At 32.3% G+C, this 19,295-nt stretch overlaps 1 pseudogene; it reads left to right on the forward strand.

The window, feature by feature from the left end:
- The first annotated feature begins 2,249 nt into the window (after positions 1–2,249).
- On the forward strand, positions 2,250–10,582 carry LOC149579466 (putative pectinesterase 53; annotated as a pseudogene).
- Positions 10,583–19,295: the final 8,713 nt, after the last annotated feature.

Raw genomic sequence — 19,295 nt, forward strand, 5'->3', positions numbered from 1 at the left:
CACATGATAGTAATTGTGAACTTGTAAGCAGTGCATAACTCAATTTGCACTAAGAAACTTGACATACATTGAGATGCTCGATTTACACTGCTAATCATCACCATGGTAGAAATTTCTCAGTGCAAACTAAATATTGTCCCTTGGACTTAGTAGCAACTATAGAACTTGGTAGATAATAAAATGCTTGGTTAACTGTGTTAACTATACAATATGATTGGTAGATGCTTAGAATCTGAATAAGTGTGTGTCACTAATAAAAAACATGATTGTAATGTCAACAGTGGGATCTTGTAGAGCTATTTTGCAATTGTTGTTGTATTTGGTCTTAACTTGGAAGGCCATACAACTGGGCATATTGCATGTAAACAGTTATATTTATGAATAAAGTATTGTGATTTGGTATCAGATCTTGCTTTTTTTTTATTTTTATTGTGTGGTTACTTGTAGCAATCCAAATTACCTCCAGTAGGGGTACCCTTAGATTCTCATTGCATCACACATGTACACTACTCCCTTATACGTATCACCTCTTCCAAGTTGATGCACACTAATAAAGCAACAAGTCAATCTTCTAAAAATCCATTTTAATAATTTTCCCATACCCATTGTACACTGCATGAGGGTCATGGTCAGGCATTAGACATGTCTTAACCCCACCTCAAAAAATTGTGCACTCCCTGTATAAATGCTTTAGATAGGCCCTCCACTAGTTAGGAGAACCTAAGATTAAGGGGTGGGGTGGGTAATTGAATATGGAAAATGATGTGGGGAAAGAGGTGCATGGAACGAGGGAATATTTTGGCACATGGGTGGGGGGAAGAATTTAGGAATTTGGGAGGTAAAGTAGGGTTTTTAGGGAATACTTTAAGTGGACTTTTGGGAAATGGGATTGGGGATAGTATGCGGCTATTTATAATTTTTTATGGGTTAGTAATTAGAGTTAAGTTGTTAATTGGATAATGATTAGTATGGCTAGTATGTGGATATGATAAATTGTTATGTGGTGAGTTATATATAAAAAAGTGAATCGACATATGGGTAGTATTTTACATATTAAGTTTAATAAGTAGGGACTAGAGTATAAATCTTTACAGTGATAGTAACATAGATAGTAGTTAGTTAGTAATAACGTGGTAAATTAGTTAGTAATAGTAAGATGATATAAATCAAATTATTTGTTCATAACTATGTTAGTGTTGTAATAAATAGTGATAAGTGATAAGTTAGTTAGGAAGTAAAGTTCATAAGGTGGTGTATGAATAAGCATAGTTTATTTTCTAGGAGGCATAATAAAATTTAGATAGTAGAAAGTGACTAGTGTTTTACTAGGAAATAAGTGACATCTATAAAAAAAAGGTTATAGGATAATTGGGTGGTGGATGTTTTTAACTTGTAATAGGATATTAGTATAATTTGGGTTTGAACTTGTTACTATTATTTTTATATGGAATAGAATACACACACACACATAGTATATAATAGTGTTTGGAGACCAACATATTTATGTGCAATATTATATAGAGAGCAACTCCAAAAAGTATCACTAGTACATTAGGCCCCTATTTTTGACCAAAGGCCTATTTGGGTTGTTAAATTCATTTAAAAAAAAAAAATGGGCCCGATATCATCAAAATTTTGACCATGGTTAAATTGATAGTCAAAATTTTGACCTTCTAAACATATGATGTAATAATAAAAAAGGGCAAGGCAGTTTTCATTTTGTGTTCGTGCACATGACTACAGTGGGTTGGAGTTTAATCCTTGTGTCTTTCAAGTGTACCTTTTTTGTGAGCTCTCTAAATTATTTGTTCGATGGGCTACTCATCAATCACATTGCAATTGGATGGTTATTGTCTTCTCTTCTTGTCATCAATGTATGGTTTCTTTGATTCTCATTGGCATGTCATTGCAAGGCCCGATTTCTCCTTGTCTCGGTAATCTCTCTTTTCTTAGAAGGCTTTCTCTCAAGAATAACAACATTAGGTTTATATTTCTCTCAAGAATAACAACATTTAATGGAAGCCAATAAATGGTTTTGCAGATGATTTTTATATTGCATAAACAAGAATAGAAAGATGTAGTAGAGTCCTATGCACTTTATAAAAGATGAAATTATGCTTTCCACAATCATTTGAAAATGATTGTGGGCAGCTTTTTAATATTCCTCTTCTTGTCTTATATATCAATTCTCTTCTTGTGACTCTCCCCAAAAAAATTAATTCAATTGAATTGGTTTTCAAGACTGAAAAATGTTGAAACAACAAATTCTGATTGTTGTTGTTCTTGGTGTGTTATTCACATTTGTAGTGGAAAGCAATGCAAGAGTGCACAAAGAAAAGCCTGTCCATACAAGTGCATTGAATATAGAGAATGAGTACACCAAATGGATAAGATGGATGGGTACTCTAAGCCATTCATTGTATAAACCAACAAAGAACAAGCTTCTTCCTTCCTCTTACCTTGTGGTGGATTCTACAGATGGAGTAGGGTACTTCACTTCTATTTAGGAAGCCATTGATTCTCTACCTCTCTTCAATATTGTTAGAGTTGTTATCAAAATCAATGCAGGAGTATATGAGTAAGTATGTGTAAATTAATGTGGTTTCAAAAATAATTGTGTGAGTTTCTTTGCATCAATGCTTATGCTCAGTGATATATTAATAAGATGATGAAATACAATTTGAAGATTGAAAAGTTAGCTGAGTTTGAAGATTGAAGAGTTGGCTTACTTCAAAAAGGATAAAATGGCACAATTTTATCTTTTGATCTGTTAAAATTGTAGTTTACAAATTTGGATTGGATCAACCTTGTGGGTTAGCTAAAAATATTTGGTTTTCGTATTTATTTTGGTGTTTGACAGGGAGAAGGTTAACATACCAATGACAAAAGCATTTGTAACTCTTGAAGGGGTAGGGGCAGACTCCATAGTCATACAATGGGAAGACATGGCAAGAAATTTAGGGCTAGATGGAAAGCCATAGGGCACATACAATAGTGCCACTATAGCAGTTAATTCTCCTCATTTGATTTCCAAGAACATTACTTTTAAGGTGAGGTTTGCGATTTCTTACTTCAAATGCTTTCTATTCAGAATTGGGCTGTATCTAATTTTTGTGCTTGGAATCTTGGATGATTTTGAGAAATATCACAATGTATAATTGATTCATAAGTGATAATTTTAATAGGTATTTGAATATATGTGTGGGTGTTCAGTTTGATATTAGTATGGTTTGATGGCTAAATTGTAGTGTTGTTCTTATTAATAAAGTTCAAATTCTATGAAAGAACATTTGTTGATGTTGAATATTTTTTTTAAAACATAGAATACAACACCTATTCCTCCACCAGGGGAAATAGGGAGGCAAGTAGTAACTCTAAGAATAATAGGAGACACAACAAATTTCTTTGGGTGTAGCTTCCTTGGAGCTTAGGACACCCTTTATGATCACATTGGACGCCACTATTTCAAAGACTGTTATATTGAAGGCTCTATGGATTTTATCTTTGGGAATGGCCTTTCACTCTATGAGGTACATACCCTCTTTGTAATTTGTGAGAAAGATTCTTAGAACAATTTTTCATATTGAACATTTTAAATAGTAGATTCTAAAGTTTCATGAGGTATACTCTTACATTTTGTTTGTTTTAAGTGATTCATTTGAAGTCATAGTAATGATGAATCTTATTTAAAAAGTTCAGTAATTTCTTATGAACATCATAAATAGATTAGGTAGTAAACCTAAATAGTACTAACTATTATGATTTATATGAACAACACACTAAGTCCTATTTAGAAACTATTATGGTTTATATGAACATCATACTCTTTATGGACTATCTAAAATTATATTAATAAATAGGTCTTATCAAAGAGTTTATACCAATAAATGGATATTATTGGAGAAGTTAAACATCATACTCTTTAATTAGTTAGATTAAGTGGAACATCTAAAATTATATTAATAGATAGGTCTTATTGAAGAGCCTAGACCAATAATCAGATTGTCTTATCAAATTTTTGAATATAATCAGTCATTTTATCATATGGTCATTGTGTCTTATAGAACATATTCTTGAATCCAAATATCATTATCATTGTCAAACATAACATAGAAATAAAATCATTTTGGTTATTCACTTGTTATACAAGTTAGTCTTATCTTTTTGGTTTTCACAAGTCATGCACTTATGCATCTTTGAGATATCCACAAGCTATTAGAGATGTTTGGATGGTTCATGGACTTATTTTTTTTGTCTGTTGTTTGTAGGGTTTTTTCCAAGAAGTCTAAGGATAGAGATGTTGGATGTTTGTGCTAGACATGTCCACCTATAAGAAAAGTATCAAATGAAAAAAAAATGCAAAGAAAAAATAATGTTCATGACTACTACTACACATATCTCAACCCTTAATACCCATATGCTTAGATGGATTGGCAAACATTCCTAGTCTACTATAAGTTCTTGTTAAATGAAAAGGGAATATTCCCTCTTGATATGTCAATATCTTGACCTAGACATACCCATTTTAAAAAATAAAATGGCTCTGTGATGAAAAATAATTGCTCAAAAGGAATTGTTGAATTGTGGTTAATAATATCTTATTTACAAGTTCTTTCAGTGTGACTAGTTTGATTGAGGACCACTTGATTAGTTTCCTTTTACATCCAGACCTTTCTTGTCCAACCAAACTTTTTATTTGCTTTTCATTTATCAGTTATAGTTCCTATTCATCCTATTTCCACTTACCTTGTTTTCGATCCTATTCGCATCCACAGTTTGTTGAAGTGCAAAATGTGGAAAACTGGTCTTAACATAGCTTGCAGGGAATGTGTATAGTGGATTTGCATGATATAGGCAAAATGGATTTGTTGAAAGGGAATTCCACAAATTTCAAGAAAATTTAATCTGCATGCAAATCAATTTGGATTCTTTCATCACAACATTTCTAGATTTTTGAGTTTGGTGCAGAGATCAAGCTCATTAAAACCCACCAAAGTATTGGAAACTATGATTCTATGATCTACCTCTGTCATAGAGGAAGCTCAAAATCTACTTTGTTTGGCATGAATTTATATTTGTGCGTAGATCTGCTAATGGAAGTGGGGATACTATCTTTTATATGTTTAGAACTCCGTCTTAGAAGCTCCAAAATGATATGGGCGTTGTTCAATCCTCTGATAACTTAGAGATATAAATGCTTCTTTTTCTATTTTTAAGTCCAATCCCTCTCTATACAGTGTTTATTAAACCCTCACAGGTAGCTTTAGAACCTCCTTATTACTGTCTTAAAAAATTGTTATTATGTACAGGACAAAATTTATGGGAAACATGGAATTAGTGCACAATTATGTATTATATTAAATCCTCTTTTCACAAACAACATCCAAATTTTAAAGTAATTAAATAGTTATGGTCCATATAAATTTTGATACAAGAGATAATATTGATATGTAGAAACTTAGAAATAAAGTGGATTCAGTAGGTTTATGCTTTTTGGAAAATTACATGCAGCTTTCCAATAGCTCTCTTTGCACTATCCTATTTGCCCTTATGGGTCTGTCAAAAGTAAAAGAAAAAAATAATAGTAGCTTTGGCTAAAACTATAGATTATCAAATTTCATACAATCAAAGAGAATTCTTTTTGAGGGATAATGCACACAGATTGAAAATCTTGAGATTTTATGACATGAAAGGAAAGATTGGTGTTATATGGTGAAGTATTGTAGGCATTATTACATCATCAATTGGGAAAATTTGTAGAAACACACGATGATATTCATGAAATATTATCTTTGTTTAGAGTTTTCTTACAATGTCATGTTCATTGGCAGTGGGTAAGAAGATATCACACACAAAGAGTTATCAGTTAAGAAGAGGATCTATTTTATCTGGAGCTGGTTTATTTGTGCCCATGTGGTTTGATCATGTTGATTTGAGCTACATGTTGTGGGGGGTTTGAGAAATCTTCCTATATTGTTTCAGGCTAGAGATTATATTAGGATTTCCAATTATTAGGTTTTGTTATTATTCTATTGGATTTCAATAGATACAGGAGAGGAGAAAGGAGGTAACAATTAACCACCCTATAGTTTATGGCCACCAACATCATCTATTCAAAATGCATTTGTTTCACTTTTGGGGTTTTGAAACCACCGTATATGTATGGTGCCTATCAATAAATCTTTTAGTATCTTAAACCGTGTCATTAGAGTCACCTTTTCTTTGGAGATGGCCTTTGAAGTTAACATCACCATTCTCAAGAGCAACACTAGATCTTGGGTACATTCTCTTCTTCTTTCTCTATAAGAGCTTTTTTATTAGGGAAGCACTAGTTTTTGTCTCTTCTTCTTTCTCATTATGGATGATAATGAGCATCTATTTGTCATACATGGAGAACCGCTTTTTTTAAGTCTTTCAATTTTCTAGAATCATATCAGTTATCTCATCTAATGCATCACACTGTACAACAAATGGTAGTGAGAAATTTGGATGGTAATCATAATATAGAACATGAATTTGTTACCTCCGTGAGATTCTTGAAGACCTCTTGGGAAATGTCTCTTCCATGAGAATTTTCACTTTCTAATCATATTAGTTATGGGAGTTTTTGATTAAGAGTCAAAACCTAACAAACCTCCTACATTAACTATAAAGGCCAGCACATCCTCTTAACCATGTCAATTCAATTAGTAAGAGGCCAATCCAAAATGGTTTGGATTTTTTATTGATCTACCTGAAAACTTTGAGCACTAATAACAAGGCACAAGTAGATAAAATTTATAACCCCAACCTAGCACTAGCCCACTTCTTTAAAAATATCCTATTGCTCTGCTATTCCAAGAGCTATATTTAAATGCTTTAGATGGTATTGCTATGTTATGTGTAAATCAATATATCATAAAGAAAAAATATATTACTTGATTATTGATTGGCAATGGGTACATGAAAAGAAAGTCATTAGGGCATTCATCAACCATAAGGCATGACCAAAACTCTTAGTACCCAAAATAGAATCTGAATGTTGTCTTGTGCACATCCTTATTGTACACATGGATTTAATGATATCCTAACTTGAGATCAATCTTTAAAAAATAGATTGCTCTATGCAACTCATCGATAAGCCATCCATTGTGAGAGACAGATACCTATTCTTGATGGTAGACAAACACCTATTCTTGGTGATTCTTCTGCTCAAGGTTCTGGGGTCTATGCACATCTCACATACCATCTTTTCTCTTTACAAGAACCACATATGATTCAGAAGAGCTAGAACTTGGCCTGATGTGATCCATCTCCAGCAATTCCTTTGTAATGTTTTCTTTTTCTTCTCTATACATCTATGGATGGTAGTAAAGGATGTTCATGACAATCTTAGAACCTATTTCCAACTCTATGATGCATTGAAATACCCTATCCAATAGTAATACTGGATACAAATTACTAAATAGAACATTATGGCTATCCAAAATTATATGAATGTTATCATGGCAAATGAAGCTTACCCAATAGGCATGCCTTTTACTAGAGAGTAGTTGGCTACCCATGCAATTTGTCCTTTGTGGAGAGTCCTCTCCATCCCCTAGGAGTGACCACTCATACTGATTAATCAAAAATGCCTTTAGGCACCATGTATTTCCCTTTGTATTTGAATTTAAATTCCATATACTGATAATATTGTGTAAATTCTCTGATGAATTCAACCATTGGCTAGTTCCACAAAAAAAAGTTTATAAATAACTCACCACACTAAAACTATAGGATTCTTATTGACACAACATGCTGGGCTACACTAATCAACAATAGCATGCAACCTCTTGCAAATAACCTACAACAATATGTAGTATCCAATGAGTAGTTCTCAAAAATTGACCCAATGTTCACTCTCTATTGCTATTTAAGTCCCAAAAAACAACTAGCCAAAAAAACTGAACAGATTCAACCCAAATCAATAGCTAAGCAATAAGCCCGACAAACATATCAGAAAAAGGGTAGTCTTCTAATGGCCATATGCCTCAATTTATAGTACAAAGGAGGTCTCAAATCCTAGTGATGCACATAAGCTAACATCATTACTAGAATAGCAATTGTTATTAAAGGTTCCAATCCAAAGTAGCACTCCACTTTTTCAACATAAAATCATCTTAGAAGTCACTCTGTAACTCCATCATAATGTATTGTTGGAAACTGACATAATTAAATGGAAAATAACTTTATAGAAAAACAAAACCATATTCAAAGATGCTAAGAATTAGATATTATTTGACCATTTTAATAAATTTATTTCCACATCCCAGATTGAGAAAAAAGGAATATGCTTTGGGTCCAAACCTATCTCACCACGTGGTTCCATGAAGCGGGGATGGGGGAATAGGAAAATGGATTTTTGGGATGTATTTTAATCCTGGAGTAGGGGACAACAGGAAATTGTAGTGGGGGCAACTACATTAAAAGTAGGGAAACTTTATAATATATATGGAAACTTAAAATATAAGCATGGAAACATGGATAAAGTATGCTTATATATATTATATAACCTTAATACATGATATTTGTGTTAGATAAATCAAATTGAAAGTTCACTTGGGGGTGGAGATCAAACAAATGATCAAAATTCAAACATTAATTTTAATGGACATTAGATTCCATGCTTCTACATAGGGAATCCCATATACTATCTAGGCATCTAGTTTGAGTCTAATGATTAAAAGTAGCCATTTCCATACATAACTACTTCCTAGCATCCCTTACTTGTGTCTAGGCTTTCCAAATGGAGGAAAAAACATTAGATCCAAAAACCTTGATTTCAAAATCACCAAGAATAATATCAGCAAAGTCCCTCAATATTCTATCAAGCTTTCTAGTCTAATAACTGTTAAAGAGCCAAGCAAAAGAAAAATATATTGATTGTGAGGAGAGGACCTTTTGGACAATTTTTTCTCTTCCAGCTAATGATAAAAGATGATACTCTCCTATGAGTACTTGGTACTTGGGGTACTTGTACCTGGTACTTGTGTATGGATACTTGGGTACTTTCACTTTACAAGTTCTACGAGTGGTAGACTTTTCTATTAATTAGTATTGTATCAAAGTTTCAAACTAATTACGTATTGAATTAAGCTTGATAAAAAACAGGCTGATGTGAAAACAAGAAACCGAAACAAAATTAGAAATCTTAATTAAGGCCCTTAGCTATGATGCTCTCCAATGAGTACTTAGTACTTGGGGTACATGTACCTAGTACTTGGAAATGCGTACCCATGCAACCAAGTTAGATTTATATTGGAGGAAATGAGTTAAGAGGTCTAAATATTTCACAACATTTGGTAGCATCCTCACTATTTGTGCCAAAATGTGAGCTTTAGTTTGAGTATGGACATCCCTCAAAGCATAAATAATAAATATTTTGTTGCATGTTGCAGCTACCACTAGCCTGGTGAACATGTATGCAAGTTGTGGAAGAATACACATGGCATGTATGTGTGTGTGTATGTATGCATGTTTTTTTTATGTATATAGCTATGTGTGTACATGGATGTATACCATTTTTAATGGAATGCCTCAAAGAAATGTGATTTTATAGCATTCCATAATTGTGGGATATGCACAAATTGGGATATATATGTGGATACATGCATGCACTATGATCACATGTACGTATGTAGATTTATATGGGCATGTGTGTTGTATCTATGTATACATATGTGCATACATACACACATAAATATATATGTATATGTATGCACACACATATATAGAATTTTTGTGTTTATAATCATATTCAAGAAAATGCAATTGGTAGATGTGAAGCTTAATTCCACAATCTCTGTCAACATTCTTCCAGTTTATGCGAAGCTAAATTCCACAATCTCTGCTAGCATTCTTCCAGTTTATGCAAAGCTAAATTCCACAATGTCTACCAACAATATCAACATTGCAAGCCCACATATGATCTACACTACCTGGGTAAGGATGTGTACTACTTCAAGTTTATGTGATTTTAAAATGTAATTGCTTGAAACCTAGTTCATGTGATTTGAAAATGAAATTGTTTGAAACCTAATTTTATCTAAAAATGAAATTTCTTGAAACCATAAAAAATCTATGTAAAAACACCATCAATTACACCCTAAGAACACTGCAACCCTCGTCGCATTTGAGTAGCACAATTTGTGGCACCAATCTTTTTGGTATTGACTTCCTGTTAGCACTAAGTTGCAGTACAATTGCAACTGCCTACCCCAACTGTACAACATTCCCATGACATTCATATATTCATTTAGTATATCTAATGACACAAATTATGGTTTTTGTTTGCCTGGTTTGTGAGGTTTTGATGTATAAAGCTATGTGGGATTTGATGAGAAATAGTTGGGATTTTTCCAAGATGGGTAAGAATATAAAGTCATGAATGACTAGGCACTGAACAGTGCAATTCGTTGTTGTACATGGATTTGATGTGCTGTTCTGACTGCAGGCTCTTCTATCTCTCCTTTTTGCATACACACAAATTAATGATAAAGAGAAACTAGGGGGCTGCACAATGGAAGCTTTTGTTGAGTTGGGGGAATGGAACGGGAATTAAAAGTCATTATATTTTGATTGATTGTGTTATAACTTATGCCACCACATAGTTTTTCCCTTCATTCATTCATTAATGATTCAAGGGTGGATATATATTTTGTCTTTTGCTGTGCCCTTGTGATCTATGTTTTTGCAGTGATCATTTTTAGTGGAGAAGGAAGAAACGTAAAAGGAAAAAGGAAGGGTCTTGTATACACTATGTAGTAGAAGTGGCTTACATATAATACTTTAGTTGCCAATAGGAGTAGCAGGAGGTTAGGTCAGTGAGTAGTAGTAATAGTACTAACTATACCATGCTATATTGTGTAGAGGTAGACTATGATTCCACATTTTGCATGCATGTCTACCAAGCTAATGGAAACATCCAACAATAGTTCTCTATCATTTATGCTTTGAGAGATGTCTATAACCCATTTCAAAGGTTCCATTTTGGCACAGACGAGAGATGTTGGCAAAGCACATATATTTAACTCATTTTCCCTGATATAAATATACACATGCATATGTCCATACATGTGTGTGTGTGTGTGTGTGTGTGTGTGTGTGTGTGTGCGTGTGTGTGTGTGTGTGTGTGTGTGTGTGCAGATATATTCAACAAATCAATATGCATATCCTGTAATATTGGCTTGCCACTAGACAACATTTTATGGAGGCAGTCAATAAAATAGTTCAAATGCCTTACCTATGATTCCACATTTTGCATGCATGTCTACCAGGGCAGTTGAAACTTAAACAAATATATTCTCTCAATATATCTATTTTGTGCATATCCAACAAACATGGCTTTTGATGACCACATTACATTCAGGCATCCTGTCAAATAGTTCATATGACTTATCTATGCTTCCATTTTGCAAGCATATACACTCACATATACACTAAATAGAGACACACAATCAGACTGAGGCCAAAATGGAGATGCAAAAGTATTAAATTTTCATCCTTACAATTACACACACACACATTCATTTCAACATGTATGTGAATTTCTTTGTAAGGGAAAATAAAAAACTTTCATAAAATAGAATATCTAGGCTAATGAAATACGTAAAAGAAAATATCTATGGTAATAAAAACAAATGAAGCATTTAATAAACCACTAACTTACATATATCAATAGTTTTTTAATGTGATAATTTTTTTGTTGTAGCTTATGTTGTCTAGATTAGATTTGAAGTGCATATTAGCTTTTAATTGCATCATGCTATGTGGTATTAGTTAGGCATGGCACTGCTAGCTTATTGAGATTTGTTGAGATTAATGTTCTTGTATCATTGTTTTCTTAATTCTATTGAAATGTCAAAATAAAATAGATGTCTATTGTTCTATTATCTATAAGACTACAACATATATACCTCTTCTTCTCTTGAGTTAGTTTCTCTACAAGAAGGGACTACCTCATTTGAATTTTGCATTCAATGGTTTCTCTAGAAGGAAGATTTTTTTGGACATTGTCAAAGTGAGTCTAACACCTTAATCATATTTTGTAGGTTACCTCATGAAGAAACTTTTCTCACTGATGTAATGAGCTATTCACTTTGTGGGATGAGTCATACTCTATTTTCATAGCTTCTTTTACCTTTTGAAGAAAATTGTCCAAGGTGCCATTATCTACCAAAAGAAAGTGGTTCATCTATTGTATTGAAGTACATTGATTTTTTTTTTCACATAAATTTACTGTATTCTTGTGTACTCTAGACCACTAGATGGAATGCCCTTACTTTTCACAATGTTATAGCTGCATTCTCCATCCTTAGCTCCAGTGTTTCCATTACTAGGATTTTGATATCTACACCTTTAAAGAGAAATGCAAAGCTTGATCTTTGTATTGCCTTGTCTTAGGTTTAAGCTCTGTATGACCAGTTTGGGGTATGGGTTCAGATTTACATTGCATTTTTCCTCGTTCATCATTTCACACAAGATCAATGAGTCTAGTGATGACAAGGAGTGCAAGCACTGTAACAATACAAAATGTGAGTAGTATATTTGTCAATCATGTTTTGTTGTATTTCATTGTGTAGTATTTTAACATAAGCCCTTTCTTGTTAAATAGCTATTAAATGTCCATTGCATTTAGCAATGCCATTGGAGGAATTTTGCACTTGAAGTTAAACATTTCTTCTATGTCATATTAAAATAGGCTCATTATCTAGGATTTTAATTTTTAAATATTAATGCATAGACTTTTTTGGGGGTCTTATCAGGGTTTATTTTCTGATCAATTTTGAGATATTTCCCCCCAAAGCTAATGCTAAATTTCAAATTTGTATATAAGATTTGTTTCAAGTTTAGATTGAACTAGTTTTTTTTTTTTCTTTTCCAACATAGAAATAGCCATAATTCAAAAGTACAGCTGGTATAGTGCTCCTGAGTCAGGTAAGGATTTTTTTTGTGAATCCTTACTTAGGCTATGAAGTTTGAAAATATCTAAAAAAATTCATTTCTTTTTCTATTCATAATTCACATGATGCATTTATTCTATTTATTTTGATTTTCTCAATATAGTTTATGACATTTCTTTGAGGCATTCCATAAAATAGTTCACATGCCTTGCCTATGATTTTACATTTTGCATGCATCCCACACTCTCTCATCTAGCTGATGATGGATTATAGAGAGTGATCTAAAATGATGATGCTAAAAAACACACACAATCAAATCCAAAATGAACTTGCATTACAAATGGATTGTGGAAATTTGATATTGTTAATTTTGCACGCATGTCTACCGGGACAATCACAACTTAAACATATATATAATAGATCAAATCTATTATATAGATTTGATCTATTATAAATATGTTATAATAGATTTGATCTATTATATATATGTTTAAGTTGTGATTGTCCCGGTAGACATGCGTGCAAAATTAACAATACCAGATTTCCACAATCCATTTGTAATGCAAGTTTGTTTTGGATTTGATTGTGTGTGTTTTTTAACATCATCATTTTAGATCACTCTATTATATATGATAGATTTTATCTATTATATATATTTTAAAGTTGTGATTGTCCCGGTAGACACGCATGCAAAATTAACAATATCAGATTTCCACAATCCATTTGTAATGCAAGTTTGTTTTGGATTTGATTGTGTGTGTTTTTTAGCATCATCATTTTAGATGAATCTCTGTAATCCATCAGCTGGATGAGAGAGTGTAGGATGCATGTGAAATGTCAAATCATAGGCAAGGCATGTGAACTGTTTTATGGAATGCCTCAAATTTTTTTTGACCAAGCATTGGTCAAAATTTTGATCAATGCTTGGCAAATTTCCACCAAGCATTGGTTGAAATTTTGACCAATGCTTGGTAGTTTTCCACAAAGCATTGGTCAAAATTTTGACCAATGCTATGTAGTTTTCTACCAGCATTGGTCAAAATTTTGACCAATGCTTGGCATAAATTGTGCGAACAATTTTGAAAGTTGTTGACCAACGTATTGGTTGAATTTTTGACCAATCAGTAAGTTGGTCAAATTTTCGACGAGAAATTTTTTGACCAATTGGTTGGTCAAAATTTTGACCAACCTAGGTCAAAATTTTGACCAATAATGGTCAAAAAATGAGCCCAAATGTACTAGTGTATGTATATAATGTGATTTTAGTTGCATATTAAATCTCTAAATATTTATGCACATACTAATCTAACTCATTTAATCAATGCAGGATTAGTTATGTGAAAACAACACACTTATTATATGATATCTAGTATATATTGAGTAATATAATTTCTAAAAGTCATACATTAAATAATGTACTATTATATTTAGATATTAAATGAACATTTTATCATTTATGGAGATATGTAGATAAGTTGGATAGGGTTAGTAGTAATGCAATAGGATAATATTTTAGGCATATGCATCAACAAACAAAGATACCATGTAATCCTAACCTAGATGCAGAATTCTAGTTCATACCTAGTTGAATGACTTGACATGATGTTTAGTAATCCCTAATGTAGTCCAAACATCAAGGACCTAAGGATGAGTTATTTCTATATATTTCATGTTGTTGTATCCACTAACCCTTGGCCAATTAGAGTTTAGGTCTTTGTTCCTTACCATCATCTCTATCTAATCTCTCACTCAAATCTCCTTTCACTCTTTACTTGTGATTGGCTGACTTACACCTCCTCTTTCCCCTTCATCTACTCAGTTTATTTGGCTCAACTATCTTATTTCACCTTCTTCAATTTCACATTCACAACAACATCAACAACATAAGAAACCAACTTTATAATCAACAACCAACCACATAACAAAATCAATAGAATAAAATTGTCTTGATCTCCTCCTTAAATAGTCATCTCCAAGATTCCATATTCTTCCATCTTCTGTCACTTGATCACAATTGTTGATCTTAGGTTCATGCCAAATTTCTAAATTCAAAACTTCATACAGTGAATCTAGACACTCAGAAGATATAACTTTCTTAAAAATTTGTACACATCCTTGCACTTCTTCAATCTCCATCATTAGATCTTTTGATTGAATTTTCCCAGTCATTGATCTGGTAAAAAAATTTGACTCGTACCTTAGACCATCTTGAACTTTCCAAATTTCCATCAAAAGTCGGCCTTGAATTTCAATTCCCAAAATTGTTCATCTAGATGCTACTCAAAAAACATAACATTTACTCAAGTAATATAGAGCTCAATTATTACTAGAGTCTCTTAGGAAATACTATGTTTTCTCATTTTCTTTTCCAATTTCTTAGGAAATATTGCAATCACTCAGTGAATACAATTTCCCTTCATTAAACTTGAAACTCAATTAATCTTGTGTTATTCAATACCTTGCAATAATATATGGCTACAAAACAATTAAACCCATATTAGATTATCTCTATCCAACTCATTCAAGTGCCCATTGAATACCACACTTATCAAATTTGTCATAATCATTCTTTCTTGAAATCCTCTTCATCAATCAAATGATATGACACTTTACTAAGTTAGCATAATAACTAACCAACTAAGACTCTGACATTAATGACAATATAACAACTGATGATATGCCTCTTTCACATACATTCATAGCATTACCTATTACATTATCAACTGGGGCTAACAATATCCCCCTTTGGCATTGATGGAAACACATAACATATGATTTTACATTACTTAAGATAATCAAAGGTATGAATTGACACCAATACAACTTTGTAGTTCTTGTCTTCATTTGTAGGTTCTTTGTAGCTCATTCGGCATCTTCAACAGAAATGATCATCAAAATTTCTCCCCCTTTGGTAATACTTCACCATTTGATAATCTCTCATGCTAATACTTCACCTTATTTTTTAGTCTTCTCCCCCTTTAATATTCTTCTCCCATTCTTATACGTCTCCCCCTTTGACAATAATAGTAAGGGTCATTACAAATTTCAATGTGAAATTTACAAAACCTTGTAGTTATCCTTGTATCTTGCATGTATTGATTACATCAGTTTCATCACATTCACTTTCACAACTTCAAAAATCTTTCCAAAGTCTGAACTCTTGCATCACCTCCATAAATATTTTGCAATTCATTCATGAGTTGATGCAACATACATTTTCACCTAGTGAATTTTGGATAGGGGCAGGACCCCCAATTTACGTCTTAGATACTCAAAAACATCCTTAGGCAATGACTTGGTAACTATATCAATACTTTGTTCCTTAGACTTCACATGTTCAAGCCTCACTTGTTTCTCCTATACTTGCTCCCTCAAATAATGATATTTTGTTGATATGTTCTTTGTTTTTGCATGCATCACCATAATTTTTGAAATATTTATGGCACTGGTATTATCAAAGTAAATAGTAACAAGCTCAAGTACATCTTCTTGCATTCCTTCCAATAGCTTCTTAATCCATATATTATTTGAACAATTGATTGCAACAACAACATAATCAACTTCAACTAGAGATTACAAAATACAACTCTATTTCTTGCTTATCCATGTTGTCAATATTTCTCCTCAAAAGAAAGCACAACCACTTCTATTTTTTCTATCATCAACATTCCTAATCAAATCAACATATTTGTAGGCTTTAAGATTAACATCATCTTTTGATAATTTTACTCTAGTCACCATAGGTGTATCGACTAGATTAGAGTCATCCATGTCCCAAATGTCTTCAAAATTTCTTTCACATATTTAGACTAAGTCATATATATACCTTTCTCTATTTGATAGACTTGCAATCCAATGAATTTTTTTAGTTCACCATACACAAACATCTAAAATTCAGTACTCATTTATTCAGCAAATGTCTTACTCAATAGGTCATTTCTAACAAATATTATGTCATCAAAAAATATTTCAGCAATCAACTCAATATCTCCAGATTCATTTTCCAAATATAGATTATTGTTTTCACTTGTTCTATCAAATCCAACCTTAACTAGATCAAAGTGTATTCTTTCATACCACACTCCTGGGGCTTGCTTCAATCCATACAATGCTTTGTTCATCTTGCATACCATGTTCTTCTTTTTAGGTTCAATCAATCCTCTAGGTTGTTCAATATATACTTCCTCTTCAAGTATTCTATTTAGAAATATAGATTTTACATCCACTTGATATACTTTGAACTTATTGTATGTAGAATAAAAGAACAATTTTCTTACTCCTTCCAATCTTTCCACTGGTGCAAAAGTCTCACTATAATGAATTCCTTCTTCTTGTGCATAAGCTTTAAAAACTAGTCTTCCCTTGTTCTTGACCACTTCTCCATTCTCATTCAGCTTGTTTTTGAAAATCATTTTGGTTCCAATGGCATTTTTGTTAGAAGGTATTGGTACTCATGTCTAGGTATTTTTCTTCTCAATCTAATAAATTTATTCATTCATAGCATTGACCCAACATTCATCATCCAATGAAGCCCATATTGTTGCTGGTGCAAAATTAGATATTAAACAAGTATTGTCTCTTAACTTACTTCTTGTTTGTACTCTAATACACATGTTTCCAATTATCTATTTAGGTGAATATTTATTTCTTACATATTTAGCCAATATAGGTTCAATTATTCAATTTTCAACATTTCCTTCACTTGGTAGAGGTTCATCTTTCTACTCAAGTTAAACTATATGGTGCTTGGGTAGATTATTCTATAACTTGGGTGTCATTGACTTATTCTTGATAGCTTTGTGTTGTGAATCAAGTAGAGTATCAGGTGTCTCTTTACAGACATATACAAACTTGTTGTAATCTTTAGGTTCCTTCTTGCTTTCCAAGTCATTCCTCTCTGCAAACTCATCAAATCTCACATTTGCGCTTTCAATAATCTTGTTAGTAGCTTTTTTCAAACATTTATAAGATTTATTCTTAAATGAATAACCAAGGAATATAACTTCATCTCCTTTAACATTAAGTTTACCATTCCTTGCATCTTTGTGAATATAGCACCTACTTCCAAAGATTTTAAAATCTATTGCATTCTATGTATGACCATATCAAAGTTCATAGGGAGCCTTGTTCGTTCATTTCTTCAATTAAACTCGATTGAGAGTATAAACAACAATTCTAATCACTTCTCTTCAAAACATCTAAGAAACCTCCTTCTCAATTATTAGTGTCCTTACACAATCCATAATTGATCTATTTCTCCTATCAACAATCCTATTTTGTTGGGGTGTCACCCTTGTAGGTAGTTGTCTTATAATACCATTCTCAGCACAAAAGTTAGTGAAATCAGAAAACATAAACTCACCACCTTTATCAAAATTTAAATGTTTTAAACATTTGCTAATTTCCTTTTTTATTCTATATTTATACCATTTGAACATTTCAAAATCACGTGATTTAAATTTAATGAATATTATAATCATCATCCTTGAATAATCATCAATAAACAATATGAAATATTTACCACCATAGTAACTATCAACACAAATTGTGCCACATAAATTTGTATGCACCAATTTTAGGATATCATTTGAGGTGTGTGTCTTGCTCAAAAAACTAGATTGTTTCATCTTACCAAGTTGACAATCTTTACATAGTAATTTTTGGGTTTTGCAAATTTGGTAAGCTTCATACTCTCTTCTTTCTACTAATTCTCACCATGTTCTCAAAGTTTACATGACACAACCTTTTATGCCATAACCAAACATCTCCAACTCTAGAAAATAATCATGTCTTAGTAGTAGGATCAAGATAGAATAAGTTACCTTTTGTTTGCATTCATGTTCCAATCATATTTCCTTCATCATCAAAGATATTTACCTTTCTTTTCTTAACTTCTAGCTTGTGACTTGATTTATTCAATTATGAAACACTCAAAAGGTTATATTTAGTCATTGAACCAAATATGCATCATCACATATGATCTTATCATTCAACATTAGTGATCCTTTACCTTTCTCCAGGCATGGAACATCATTGACTAGCTTAAGCATTCCACCATAATCAATTTCTTCAAATTTATCAAACTTACTTAGATTGCCAGTCATATGATGTGATCATTCACTATGAATAATCCATAACTCATTCTTACTAACATGTGAAATAAGGACAGTTTCACTATCATACCTTTCACCATTTGTATCTTCCTTGATTGCAACATAAACCATTTCAGCTACTTCATTGTCATCATCAGAACTAGACTCAGTATGCTCTTCCTCAACTATGTAGCATGACTTCTTGCCTTTGTCTTTTTAATCTATGTTCTTCTAGTACTTGAAATATTTCTTGTCATCTATGTCACTCTTATTTATGTTA

The sequence above is a fragment of the Cupressus sempervirens genome, chromosome 1, assembly GCF_028749045.1.
Source record: "Cupressus sempervirens isolate cs-2001-9-10 chromosome 1, ASM2874904v1, whole genome shotgun sequence".
In the NCBI taxonomy this organism is placed as follows: Eukaryota; Viridiplantae; Streptophyta; class Pinopsida; order Cupressales; family Cupressaceae; genus Cupressus; species Cupressus sempervirens.